Source organism: Adiantum capillus-veneris, chromosome 17 (assembly GCF_014529385.1).
Source record: "Adiantum capillus-veneris isolate H3 chromosome 17, ASM1452938v2, whole genome shotgun sequence".
NCBI lineage: Eukaryota > Viridiplantae > Streptophyta > Polypodiopsida > Polypodiales > Pteridaceae > Adiantum > Adiantum capillus-veneris.
In genome coordinates this window covers 99,795,203-99,806,151 of record NC_140947.1, presented here as the reverse complement: position 1 = coordinate 99,806,151, position 10,949 = coordinate 99,795,203, and the positions used below count along the sequence as shown (strand labels likewise).

The following is a 10,949-nucleotide window of genomic DNA, read 5'->3' as shown; positions in this document are numbered from 1 at the left end:
GGCTTCTTGCCGTTGTAAGGGCGTGAGTTTCTTGTCATAGTGACAAGTGTTGTGGACTTTTGCGAGCTGCTAGTGTGGTCGCCAAGTGTTTCCTCCTGATGGATCTTGGCTACAAGATTTTGTAGCTGCAAGTTAGCCGTAGTGGCTTGTGTAGTGATAAAGGCTCTCCATGATGCAGGTAGAGAAGCCAATAAGAGCATACTTTGAAGCTCTTCAGGGATAGCAAGCCCTGAGATAAGTAATTCATCTAGAAGTAATTTCCATGTCTCCAAAAACTTGGAGGATGACTGACCCTCTTGCATGGTAGTGTTTACCAATTTCTTTATCAGGGAAACTTGGTAGACGAGGTCAGTGTGCTCGTAGTTCTTCTCGAACAACTTCCAAATGGAGCTAGCAGTAGTTAGATTTTTCACCATTTGGACTTGCCGATCTTGGCAATGGAGAATGAGCTCCATCTTGGCACTATTGTTTCTACTATGCCAAGTATTATAGGTGTCGATGAAGTATGTTGAATCTTTGTCTTTGGGGTCTTCGGGGTGGTCAAGTTGCTCTTCGACTCCTGACGTGACGTCCCAAAGTTGCAGCTGCGTGAGGTAGAGTTCCATCCGAATCTTCCACACTTGGTATTTAGTGCCGTTAAGCTTGTCGATAATGTAGCGGGGCTTGTAGGTGGATGCGAAAGATGAAGAAGCTAACTCGGCCATCTTTCGAGGTTCCGGATTCCTTGAAAATAATGGAGAGTGAGGCTTCGAGTGTGGGCTAGAGAGATGGAATCTTCTTAGCGCTAATTAAAAAAATTAATCTTAAGCTCTATCACTCTGATACCATGTGAGAACTTAGAGATTAACTTAAATGTGATTAATATCACTATTAATTAATATGCTAATGTCAATACATAAGAGAGTGCAAGATAGAGATAGAGCAATGACAATAGATTGCACTTGAATGGAGAGTGAAGACCTTGTTACAAATGAGGGCAGCTAATGGGATTCATATACAAGCTGAGGGAGTGAGGATTATCCATCACATGGGAATTATAGGTAGGTGGGAATAGACACATGTTGAGACTTGCATAGGTAAAAAGGGGTCCATGTGGGAATTAGGGAATAGAGGTAGGTGGAAAAGAAGTCCACACTTATTATAATCATAAGTTACTTTTACACACTGCAGGTAGAAGGATGCCGAGCATGGAAAGCTGTCATCTGATCGACATGTGAGAGAAGGTTGCCATCTGGGTGGTTGCCAAAATGGGAGGAGAGGGGGCCTACTCGCAGAAGAGGGGTGGAGGTCGTGACCAAGGAGGAGCCGAGGGGTGGTCCGAGCAGGGGTGCTAGACAGCATGATGGGTCTCGCCATAGGTTGCCAAGGGCCACCTTCAACAAGGTGGAGCAAGACTAAGGAGGAGGTGAAACGGACAGGGAAGGAGGACAAGAAATGCGCCATAAGAGTGCTGGCATGAGAGAAGGGGAGAGCGTGGAGATAACGGGCTGCCCAAGATGCATGAAAGTGGGAGTCCATGCAAAGAAAGCATGCCTAGAGTAGGTAGAAAGGGGTTTCTCAAGAGCGCTATTTGGGGATGGCCGCTAGGGCTTGATAAGGTGAGCACTACTGAGGAGCAGCCTATGGTGATCATTGGGGGGCTGCCAGAGAGCAAGAAGCAAGTCGCCAGCACGCAGCCAAGCATGGGCGGCCAGTAGAGAGTGCTGCTTGCACAGTAAAAGGTAAGGTAGAAGTCTCCAAGGTGGGGTCGCCAGACCGGCACCATATGCAGGAGGTCTGTTGACGGGTAAAGGGCTAGGCAAGCTCCATACAGAGAGGAGATGCCATACCTAAGGAGGTGGAGGCCAACACTAGAGAAGGGACCAGGCTTGGGGAATTGTGGAGAAGCCACCAAGTGGGTGCACTATTGGTTGGGGATGCAGATCAAGACGGGAAGGATCACAAAGTACCACCATGGAGAAGAGAAACTGCCAACGAGGGTGGCTGGTTATGAGGAAAGGAGAGCCGCCATGGCGGCAAGTGAAAAACAGGGAGTGGCCATTAATGCCATCATTGTACCCGCATATATATGTGTTTTGATGCATTATTTTTTTATGGTTTATGTGACTCCTCGACTCGGATCACTTTGCTCCTTCGTCTTGTCTTGTGCTAGTCCGTGGTAGCGTTGGCTCCGGACCACACATGTGTGTGTGTGTGTGTGTGTGTGTGCAGAGAGAGAGAGAGAGGGAGAGAGTGATTGTGGTTGCATATTGGGTGTGGGTTTCTGTGTGATCGAGGTGCAGTGAGGCCTCCTGATGTGAGTTTTTTTACAGGATTTGGTGAGGGTATGCATCAATGTGTGGGATATGGGTGATGTTTTGTTGATGGGTATATTGTGTTGAAGTGCTCATGTGTGATTGTGTATAGCCGGTATTGCTCGTAGGTGAGTCGGTCCATTGGAGATTGGTAGATATTGCACATGTGTGTGTGATTCTGTGTGGTTAGGGGTGTGGGTTAATCCCTGATCTATAGAGAGACAAGTTTGGAGTGTGTTGGGTTTGTTCCCCCTTCCCCCTTTCCATCAGTGGTGCCCCCACTGAGGACTTGCTGATTTCTCCTCGGTGAAGTCCTACCAGTTTTCATTGGCGAGGAAGATCAGAAGATTGGATATGAAATCTAGAGTTGTATATGATGTCACTACAGATGCTGACGAATGAAGCAAAGCTTAGAGGTTTGTCACAAGTGATGCAGGGCAAAGCACAGGCCTGGCTCAACAATTTGGAGGTTGACAATGGGCAATCATGGTTGATGGTTCGAGCCTGTTTTGTTCAAGATTTCAAGATGGAAGTATCAAAGACTCAATCAGATGGAAGATTCGACCAAGAGGTATGCACGGAGTCAACTCTTGATAAAGAAGTCTCCTATGATGAAGCTTTAACAAGCTCCACTAGTAGTGGATATGAATGTGATGACGAAGATGCTTGGAGTGATTCAAGCTCCAGTTCTGTGGAGGATTTTGCGGCTTATGACAAAGATTGGAAAGCCATGCTTGACGTCGCCTACCTTGCAGAAGTGCAAGACATTGAAGACCTAGCGGACGAAATTGATCTTCTATCTACATCAAGTTCGAGTGAAGGTGAAGTAGAGGTATGCCAATATGCTTTATCTATGTAGGGGGTGGGGCAACCTTTCCTTGAGTAGCATGTCGAGGTTCACTATAGGGTTCCAGAGTTGGTGTGTAGCCGTAGAGAAACATATCCGGCAATTGACGTTGTGGAGACAAGTATATGTGCAGCTTGTGAGAGCAGAATCACATGCAAAGAGGAGGGTACTATCAACCTTGCAGGTGATGAAGTGTGGGATCATTTTTTGTCTTTCTTGTCCAATGATGTGGCGATCAAGCCGGTGTTTGAAATGCAGGTACCTAAGGCTGATGGTTAAGAGTTGATGGTCAAGCAATCTAGCTCGCTCTCGCAGGAAGTACATATTGAAGGGGTAGTATCCCATGCTCTTGTGGCTAAAGAGCGAGTAGGGGAAAAAACAAGGTGTTGAAGGTATGTGCTACACTCTTGATGAAGGTGTTATTGTAGGTAGATTTCTATGAAGCTCTCCACCATTTGCAAATCTTTGTGCATGTGGGTTCTCTTATGGAGATTCCTCTAGCAAAGGGAGAAATGATTGCAGGTGATGCAATTGCTTCAAATGTGGGTGTATACGCTCAGTTTGGGTATCAAGCATGCGTATGGATACAGGTTATTGAAGAGACATGCTATGGGAGGCTACCAGAGTGGCTTGTTTACAAGTTTGTGGGTGCTGAGGATATATTGCTCACACATGTTTTACAGGCAGGTGACTGTTCTCAATGCCATCAATTTGATCCTGGTGGAGCTGACATCACGCATGGGCATCTCATGCCTTTCCATTTGATCTAGGGGACTTGAACACCTGCTAAATTTTCTCTCTACCTATTTCTCTACTATCTATGAATATAGTATTTTAGTTCTCTTATTATATAGTAGTCAGATATTATCTACATAAGACTACGACTCAGCATAAATGCTCAACGAGGGGGGGTGCAATGATGGTGCACCCAAACCGTGTCCGACCTCTGGAAGTGTCAGCAGAAAGAAAATGGCATCAAGAAAGTTGATAGTATCGGACTTTGGCAGGACTCCGATGCATTTTGGAGCAGGTCTCATAGTGATGTGTATGCCAAATGCAGATTTTTATTGGTCAAGTTGTGGTTTTGGAGCTCTACATATCGGAATATTTATAGGTGTCTAAAGTATAGCTTTGATGTGCTATACGACTTGACTATTTGGGCTCGTCATTTTGAGGTATTATTGGATCGAGAGAAGGGGTACCAAGATGAAGCTTGAGCCGGCCTAATCATTGCAATTGATAACGTTATGTCGGATGCCGCATTGAGTTCAAAGCCAAAAAAATGATCGCTTGTGGCGAGTTCTTGGTGAGTTCTTCTCATGGAGATGCTTTCAATGTAAGAGCCTTGAAGCTTACTCTTCGTCAGTGTATCGGGTGGTTATGCTTTGGTGAGCAAAGCTAAACGAAGGCATGGCTTCAGTGGTGGGAAAGCCGCCCAAGTCAAATTAGAGCTTGATAAAAAAATAAATTTTGCAAGGTGGTGGGCATGTTGGGGAAAAAGCGCCACTACATATAGAAGGAGGCCAAGCATAGAAAGCTGCCATTTTCCAACATGTGAGAGAAGGTCGCCATCTAGGTGGTTTCCATAACGGGAGAAGAGGGGGCCTACTCACAGAGGACGGGTTGTGACCAAGGAGGCACCGAGGGCTGGTCCACCGAGTAGGGGTGCTAGACAGCGTGCTGGGGCTTGCCGTAGGTTGCCAAGGGCCGCATTCAACAAGGTGAGTCAACACTAAGAAGGAGGTGAAGCCACCAGGGGAGGAGGACAAGGAATGAGCCACAAGAGGACTGGCTCTAAAGAAGTGGAGAGCGTGGAAATAGCAGGCTACCCCAAGCTGCATGAAAGTGGGAGTCCATGCAAAGAAGGCTTGCCTAGAGCAGGTAGAAAGGGGCTGCTCAAGAGCGCTATCTGGGGATGGCCACCAGGGCTTGAAAAGGTGAGCGTTGCTGAGGAGCAGCCTGTGGTGATCATGGGGGGGCTGCCAGAGAGCAAGAAGCAAGTTGCGAACATGCAGCCATGCATGGGTGGCCAGTAGAGAGTGTTGCATGCACAGTAAAAGATAAGGTAGAAGTTGCCAAGGTTGGGTTGCCAGGGTGGCACCATATGCAAGAGGAGGCTTGCTGACGTGTTGAAGAGAGGTAAAGGGCTAGGCGAGATCCATACAGAGAGAAGCTGCCATACTTGAGGAGTCCGAGGGGCAACACTAGAGAAGGAACCAGGCTTGGGAAATTGTGGAGAAGCCGCCAAGTGGGTGCACTATTGGTTGGGGCTGCAGATCTGCAGATCAAGTCGGGAAGGATCACAAAAGACCACCACAGAGAAGAGAAGCCGCCAACGAGGGTGGCCTGTTACGGGGAAAGGAGAGCCACCATGGTGGCAAATGAAAAACAAGGATTGTAGTGGCCATTAACGCCATCATTGTACCCACATATATATGTGTTTTGATGCATGATTTTTGTATGGTTTATGTGACTCCTCGACTCGGATCACTTTCCTCCTTCGTCTTGTCTTGTGCTAGTCCGTGGTAGCATCGGCTCCGGACCACACGGATATACAAGGAGAGAGAGAGAGGGAAAGAGAGTGATTGCGATTGCACATTGGGTGTGGGTTTTTGTGCGGTCGAGGTGTGTGAGGCCTCCCGATGTGAGTGTTTTTACAGGGTTTGGTGAGGATATGCATCAATGTGTGGGATACGATGTCGAGAAATTTGCGGTCTTGTCAAGAAAGCACCGGGGTTTCGGCTATGAGAGTTTGTGATAGAACTCCAAAAACTATATGAAGGAGTTAAACCATAGATGCCATGAAGTTTAGGGTTTGGAAGGAAGTGCAATCAAAGAAGCTTCATTCTTTCTCTCTTGTACTCACACACACAAAGAAAGAACACAAAAGAGAATATCAAAACTACACAAAGATGAAAACATCAAAGCTATGGTCATATCGTATCATGGGTAATATGAAAGAGTTAATAGATGATTTAATGGCGTTCAATCTTTGCCGACCAAATAGGCTATGAATTGTTCTTTGGAATTATAGTTTTGTGCTTACCATAATTAATTGTCTAGTGATGGGGACTAATTGTGTATAAAAATCCTCTTGGTTCATAGCAAGATAACTACGTTTACATCAAAAGAACATTTATAGTCTATAAGAGGTAGTATGATGGGATCCGGTGAAAAAAGTATTTCATTGAGCCTTTCCGGGCCAAGAGAAACACTATACGTTGTTGAAAGTGTATTTTATGGCTAATCCATATGCTAATTCTAATAGACCACACAGAGTGGAAGCGATAGAAATTCTCATCATGTGTGTTATTCATCTAGGATAGTATGCGAGAAATGTAGATATGAGAGAAGTGAAGAGATGAGAAGTTTCCCTCCCAAGCCCTATTCCTGTCCGTAGGCAATAAGGATACTGCGGGGAGAGATGTACCTGTAGCAAGGAGAACTTAGAATTTGTAGAGAGAATGAATTTTTAAGAGTGAGAGAGATGGGTTTGGTTAAGGAGATGAGATTAGATATATATATATATTGGATTAGAGATGAAAAAATAAACAACAAGGAATCAACAAAATATCAATGTAGAACACATCTTACTTGTCAAACCCTTTGGCACCATTTTTGATGGAGAGAGAAGAAGAGGGAAGAATTCAACTTTGATTGATACACCAAGTCCAATACCTTTTTTTATTAGAGTTGATCTTCCAAGGATAGCTTACAAGAATGGCTAGTCTTCCTCTATGAGAAAGTGTAGGCTTAAGCTTATGTTAATGGCTAAGTACAACTAGGCATTACTACTCACTCCCTCATGAATTCCTCTCATCAATGGCTTGAATGATTCAATCATTTTCAACGAAGAAGATGTGCCCTTTTATAGGTGAAAGGAACCCCCAAGGGTTTACACAAGAAGAGAAGAGCCAGTGTGAACAGAAACTGGAAAAGTTGGAAATGAGCTGTCCCTGCATGATGTGGGCAAACTGGGTTCAGTATTTTGATCATATCTCCTCAACCGTGGCTCCAAATAACAAAGTAAAAATATGGACAGAAAATTTATCTCATTAGATATGACTCCCATTTTATATACTTTTTCCAATTTGGATTGGAACCTTGTGTAAAAAATTCATCAAAATAGGATACAATTTTGGCAACAAAAGTCTTCTTGTGGTCCCCTTAGCCTAGACTTTTATTTGATTCCAATGGACACCTCATGCCATATGAAAGCATCACATTGCTCCTTGACAAACTTTTGTAATCATGCTTGCAATAATGAATTAAAATAGGGGTATCTTTGAGAATCATGGAAGCTAGTGTCCCATTAGGATTTGATTCCTTCCTCGTAGCTATTTTTAAAAAAATATAAGAAAAATACATAGAATATATATTATATATATATATATATATATAGGAATTTACCCTAGATATAGGATCTAGCTAGGGTGTGAGATGATAATGAAATAGTAGAAATAAAGAATCAATGCTTTCTACTCCAAGTTAAAGAGGCGAAGCTATCGAGGCTTTTTCCATAGTACTTTTTGACTGTAAAGTAAGAATATGTTACCCTTGAGATAAATAATATGATGAGATAGCAAGCTTATTATTATACTTAGATATGCATATGTACATTATAGAAAATATAATTATGTATCTAAAGAGTTGCAAGATAGATCTTGTAGCATGTTTTTCCCACTATGTACATGTTACATCACAATAACGAGTGATGGTTTGTTGATAGGTGTATTGTGCTGAAGTGCTCATGTGTGAGTGTGTATAGTTGGTGTTGCTGGTAGGTGAGTCGATGCATTGGAGATTGACAGATAGTGCGCGTGTGTGTGATTCTGTGTGGTTAGGGGTGCGGATTAATCCCTGGGCTATAGAGAGGCAAGTTTGGAGTGTGTTGGGTTTGTCCCCCCTTCCCCTTTCCAACGTAGCCATCTGTCTCATCTTTTCTGCTTTCACACTCACAAACTTCATTAACTTCCTTCAACACCTTTATTGTAAATAAGGGAGCTATGTCATAAGTCACTTGAAAGTTTGTCTTCAGCGTCGTTCCCTGAATCATGGTATTCATTATCTTTAGAGAGGTAGTTTTAGTTTCTTGGACTCTCACAACCATTACAAAGGGTCTTATATAATAGCCATCTTTGTTGCAAAATTTACTATTGGTCACCTCATTTACGCAGACATCAAGAGTTGTCAGTATTTGATCCCATCCAAAGGTTCAAACAAATCCTTTGGAAATGGTTCCTTTATGTAATAGTCTTCCTCTATTGAACGCAGTAGGATGCAATCTTCCTTTCTAAGACTCTCGCATTCTAATGTCCTGCACATCCAAATGTGCACTTTGCTTTGCAACCAAGCAGGTATCTCATTTTCCTCTTCAATTGTGGAGTGTAATTCTTTCCCCTAGGTTTGCTCTACATCTCTATAACTATGATCTTTGACACTAATTCATTATGAAGAGGATGGGGTGTAGAAGGGCCTCTTTATTTTCCATGACCTTATGGAGGTGATTACCAATTTGATGAATAAGAGCACGCAGTGTGTGCAAGAATAGTGGGTGTGTAAGAGATGTGTAAGAGTGGTCAAAGGATGCACTTTTTCTCCCAAAAAGGAGATGGACAATTTTATGATTTTTTGTCTTTCATAAATCCCACATATGATCTCCAATTTGAGTGGAGATTGTAGATCTACAATCTACACGTCAAGCTCTTTCCATAGATATGCTACATGATATGGTTTTACCCGCTAGATTTTTAATTTCATTTTGGGGGGGGATTTTGAATTCAAATAAACTAGCCGTTTTGCTTGTTTGAATTCAAAAGTTATCCTTTGATTACTTTCTTAATACTAAAGGTTTGACTTCCTTAAACTGCCAAATAAAGAGTCCCTCCTAGACCTCATTCTCTTCCTACTGTTTGTAGTGACCTCTTTGTGTCTCAAGTAGATATAATCATAGCCCAAGTCTTGTACCATTTTGAGTTGATGCATGAATGGTCTACCCAATATGATATCAAAGTTGCTGCTCTTGTCAAAATTCACTATAGAAAAGGTGTGCTCATACTCAATGCCACACGAGGATACAATGATTTGTTCTAACATTCCTATTGGTCTCTCCATGTATCCATCCGCTAACTATAGTTTCATTCGAGTTTTCCTAAGAGCAGGCTTTTTCCATTTTTCCCACATCCTCTTGGCTGCAATGGAAATTCTTGCCCCACTATCTAATCTTGCAACTGTCTTTACTCCTTTGTACTCCACAAGTAAGGTCATGCTTCCTTCTTCTCCTTCACAATAGCTACCCACCTTATTTACGAGTACTGGTTGAGTACTGGTTTTGCTTGTGGTTTCTTGGACAAAGTTTCATCCATGTTTACATCTTCAAGTTGATCATGTGAAGGGACTTTCAACCCCATCTTTTCCAAGTGTTTTCCAATTTGTCCCCATAGATGCATTCTAAATTTTTAGCAATTTTGAGATAAAAAGTGTACACTACATAGGAGAAGACATCAATTTGTGCAAGCTCTTGGTATCCATGATTTTTTGTATGGATTTCCATTGAGAAGGTAACACTCTAACCTTCGATTTTTTTTTGAGTTCTCCTATGAAAGATGGAAAAGTCTATAGAGATCATGGTTTGCTCTCTCAAACACTACAGACCTGGCATCTCCGTATAGAGATCGTATATCCCCTGGGAAAAATTCATGATCCATGTTTATCTCAAGGATAGGTGCTGACTGTAAAATAGCACATACCATATTTTGGTTTCTAACTTATTTCCATAAGAATGATGGCCACAATTATTTTATATCTAGAATAGGCATCATTGCTTGTGAGCCCACCTTATCTGTGATATTATCAACTTCCCTTGTATCTAAGGTGCCTCAACTTCCGACTCTTCCTGATCTCTATTTACAACACCTTGGTTCTCCATTTCCTGGATTTTTTTTTGAAAATTAGCACCTCCATGTTTGGAGCATCTGGAACATGTGGTTCCATAAGAGCTTGGGCCGCTTAAATGAGCTCCTTGCATATTTTCAACCTCTCTTACTCTGGATGAGGATATGTCAATGAGCTAAGCTCTTGACTTTGATTGGGTTTTAGCCTAGCTTCATAGGCCTTCAAAATTACATCTACAGGTCAAAGACTTTTTCTACCCCAAGACTGAACCACCTGAGTTGATCTTTGACTTTTTCACTCTCTTTGCGTCTTTCTTAATTTCTTGCTCATGTTTAAGCTGTTCTTGTGTTTGATTCAGTTTTGTTTCTAAAGCTGTTTTCTCCTTCATCCTCTTTGCTTTTATTTTGTCTTGTTTGTTGACTTTCCATGATTTTCTTCCTATTCTCACCGATAAGTTTTTTATTTCTTTTTGAACAAGCAGTGTGGTTCCTCCTCAACAATTGCATTTTTGGTAGCTTCTTAAGTTGAAGCTTGATTCGTCACCATTACATGAATTGTGGGTTCCACTTCATATCCACTTGATAAAGGCATCACTCCTACAACATTCATTGTTTCTTTCCCTTTGTAGTCTGGATTCTTAGCACAATGTTGAAGTAGATGGTCTCTCCCACAACCGTCACAGATTACAAAGAATTCTATTAAAGCCTCATGCCCAATGGTTGTCATAAAATCTAATATCTAACCAACCAAAATGATTTTCTCATATTAAATTGATCACTTAATGTGGGAGAATAAACGGGAACAAGTGTTAAGATATAGATATGTGCTTATAGATCTATCTCAACACGGGGCCAATAGTAAAGGGGCCCAAATGGGAGATGGTCTATCAAGAGCAAGGCTAACCAATGGAGCAT

General features: G+C 42.5%; 1 pseudogene; it reads left to right on the top strand.

Moving 5' to 3' along the window:
- The first annotated feature begins 2,938 nt into the window (after nt 1-2,938).
- On the top strand, nt 2,939-3,931 carry LOC147437774 (uncharacterized; annotated as a pseudogene).
- Nucleotides 3,932-10,949: the final 7,018 nt, after the last annotated feature.